Source organism: Acomys russatus, chromosome 21 (assembly GCF_903995435.1).
Source record: "Acomys russatus chromosome 21, mAcoRus1.1, whole genome shotgun sequence".
Taxonomy (NCBI): Eukaryota; Metazoa; Chordata; class Mammalia; order Rodentia; family Muridae; genus Acomys; species Acomys russatus.
The window spans coordinates 11031662-11035217 of record NC_067157.1 but is presented as its reverse complement, the minus strand read 5'-3'; the positions used below and the strand labels follow the sequence as shown (position 1 = coordinate 11035217).

The following is a 3556-nucleotide window of genomic DNA, read 5'->3' as shown; positions in this document are numbered from 1 at the left end:
ACAGAATTTGTCCTTAGGACCAGGGGGCTTGCCAATTACAGTAGGCTGGTTTGCCAGTGAGCCCCGACATCCTGTATATGCCTCCCCAGCACTGAGATTACAAGGACATGCCAGTATGCACAGCTTTTTGTTTGTTTGTTTTTGTCTTTGAAAACTCTCCGTGTGGCTCTCATAGAGCTCAGGCTATCCTGTACTCAATAGTAGCTAAGGATGAACAGAATAGCAGCCTCCACCTTCCAACCCAGCTGGCTGAGAGTCTGAATCTTAAAAACAAAGCTTAGCATACATTGCTGCTGCAGTTAAGACTAGAGACCCAATTGGAGCCAACTGGAATGGTGGCATACAGACACCTTTCCTCTCAGCAAATTAAGGAGGTTGAGGCGGGAGGATTAATTCAAGTTCAAGGCCAGGAGACCTACAGAGCTTAGGGTGCATGAAAGCTTACCGAATGTTATTTTGGGGAGACAGGGTAGAATCCGGGATGCGCGGGGTGAGGGGGGAGCACAGACAGAAAATAGTCTCAAACAACAAAATGCAACCTTGAGAAGCCTCACACACCTTTCTCTTTAAGTTGGTCCGGAAGTGGTTTTGCTTAGGAACCGAAGACACTAGCGTCTGATTGGCTGTCGTGTGTAATATGTTAATTAAGAAAGTTTTTTTAAAAAAATAAAGAGGTTTCTTTACAATTCATAAGTATTCAAAATGATTCTCCCTCCCCCCCCCAGAATTTCACGCAAACACCACTTTGAAGGTGCACGCTTGCGGTATTACTTCGGAGAGAATTCTACCGGGGGGCGGGGCAGCATGTCACCACTAGCTGAGAGTGAGCTGCCCAATGTGACTGCGCAGCGGCAGGCCCTGTTTCGCTAAGACTATACTTTCAGGGATCATTTCTATAGTTGGTTACTAGAGAAGTTTCTCTGACTGTGTAGAGCACCCGAAACCACGAGGAGGAGACGCAGTGCTCTCCCCTGAGCGTGAAGCCGGCTCTCGGTACTGCCTCCTGCAGCTGCTGTTAGCCATTGATGATCGTTCTTCTCCTCCTCTGGAGGAGCAAGAGGGGGAGAGCGCAGTCTGAGTGGTTTCTTCTTTATTCTTAGTCCAATATCAGCTCAAATACCTTTTTGTTCCTTAAGTTCTTGATTCTTTTGGTACTCTTCAGCAATGTTTCTCTGTCTTTGTAAGTTTTGTGTACTTAAGCCTTTCCTCAATCTCAGAGACCTGCAAGTCAGTTATTATCGGACAAATGTACGACTTCAACGGTTCAAGAGATTTTAAAAAAAGAAAAAAAAGCTGTTGTGTACTATTAAATAGTCATATGTGAAGTAAACTAGACCTTCTGCAGGTATAGTTGGAGCTACTTGACAGGGGAAAATCTATGATGAGGTCTATTAACCTGAATTAGCAAAAACAGGTAAAGGCTTCAGAAACAAGATTTATGTTTTTGTTTTCTGTTTTCTTTTGTGTTTCAAGACAGGGTTTCTCTCTGTAGCTTTGTTTAGACTTGCTGTCTAAACCAGACTGACCTCAAACTCGGAGATCCACCTGCCTCTGTCCCCAAACGCTGGGGTTAAAGAGGCATCTCCTCCAGGATCCATTTATATATTTTCAAGTGTGGCATTGCTCGCACTATTAAAACTTCCCACTAGGGGGCGACAAGGGATTTAACAGTCTGCTCCTTGACCTTCTAGGTGGAAAAAGCTCTTGAAGGCTCCTGCCACAACCACCAGGATGGTTTTTTTCTTTGTTTTTTGCTTGGGATTGGGTTGGGGTTGGGGTTGGGTTTTTTGAGACAGGCTTTCTCTGTGTAACAGTCTGGCGGTCCTGAAGCTCGTTTTGCCTGAGCAGGAATTAAAGAAATGCACCACCAGGGCAGGCTGAGGAATATGTTTCATAGCAGAATTCTAGTCAAAGAATCTTTAGGGTTAATATCTTGTTTCAGGAATGAACAATTTTGCACTTAAGTAAGAGTTTATATTCAGGGACAGTAAGTTTTTGTTATTTTGTTTCAAAGTTGTACCTTAATTGGATGAAATGCAAGGCTCAGAGTGTAGGTTGGTGGTAGGTCACTTGCCTGGGACTTCCAAACCCTTGGTCCTTGCCTGGAGGTGCCGGCTGGCACAGGCTTTTACTCCCAGCACTTGGGGTGAGTGCGCAAGTGTTGGATAAATAAGAATTCAAATTTCCGCTGCATCACTGTGAGCTGGAAGGCTTCTCCAGATCCCTGAAGCCCATGGATCCAATTGTGGAATGTCCAGTGAAGGACAGATAGCAAATTCTACCAAGTTCCCAGGTCATAGTGCTGATCTGGGCTAAGGAACCCAGTTTAAAAAAAAAAAAAAAAAAAGACTCTACCAGAGCTGGGCGTGGTGGGACACGCCTTAATTCTAGCATTCCCGAGACAGAGGTAGGTGGATCCCTGTGAGTTCAAGGCCAGCCTGGTCTAGAAAGCGAGTCCAGGACAGCCAAGGCTACACAGAGAAACCTGGTTTAGGGAAACAAAAACTCTACTAGATCATAAAAATAGTAAAGAGCCGTTTGCCAGCTGCCAGGTACAACTAAACACTGAGAGTGCACTAAACATTCCAGCTTGCTAGAGAGTAATAATTGTTGTGAAAATAAAATTTGAATCTTTATTTTTACATGGATAGGTGTTTTGCCTGCATTATGGTCTATACACCACACATTAAAACAAAAATAGGTGAGTGTGGTGGCACAAGCCTTTAATCCCAGTATTTGGGACACAGGAGCAGATGGATGGATGGATCTCTGTGCCTCTGAGACCAGACTGGTTTACATAGTGAACTCCAGACCCGCTAAGGGTGTGTAGTGAGACAGTTTAAGAAAGGGGTGGGGGAAGTGGAGGAGATCATAGAATTTGCATAACCATTTAAGAAGCCAGGGTGTATCAGGAAATTTCTGAGTCCAGCTGCTAAGGGATGTTCTTGCCTAACTAATGCAGAAAGCCCTGCATTCATCCCTGGCAGCACATACATAGGGTGTGGCAGGTGCATGCCTGCAGTCTCAGAGCTCTGGAGGAGGCAGGAGGACCAGATGGCCAAGGTCATCTTTGGCAACATAGAACGGGCTACACGAGACCCTCCCTTTCAAAATGTGTTTATGTTCTCTGAGGTGTGAAGAGAAAGAATTTAGGCTGCTAACAGGAGACTGAGGCAGGAGGAGCCAAAGTTCAAGGTCAGCCAGGTGGCTGAGCTAGACTCTGTCGCAGAAGAAAGTGAGGAGCTATGGCTCAGAGGAGAGTATAGCCTAGCCGCCTGAAGACCTGGGTTCAGTCCACAGAAGCAGAAATTAAACAGGGAGACAAGAGAGCTCGGGATATCATGATGGCGTTTGCAGCGAGAGGAGCATAACATGTCAGCACCTTTGATATGTGGTAGTGTCTGTGGGACTTGCTTCCTACTTGGATGAGGAGGAGCAGATGAGGAAAAAAAAATATATTAGCTGGGTATGGTTGTGTACACCTGCAATCGCAGACTCAGGAGACTGAGGCAGAAGGATGACAAAAAGGCAGTGGGAAACTTACTCTTATCCACAA

The 3556-nt window shown here is 45.4% G+C and overlaps 1 non-coding gene across 1 annotated transcript; it reads left to right on the top strand.

Annotated features, from left to right (window-relative positions):
- Positions 1-868: 868 nt before the first annotated feature.
- On the top strand, positions 869-1083 carry LOC127205422 (small nucleolar RNA U3). The gene has a single exon (XR_007832634.1). It is a non-coding gene; the product is annotated as a small nucleolar RNA U3 (small nucleolar RNA).
- The last annotated feature ends 2473 nt before the right edge of the window (positions 1084-3556 follow it).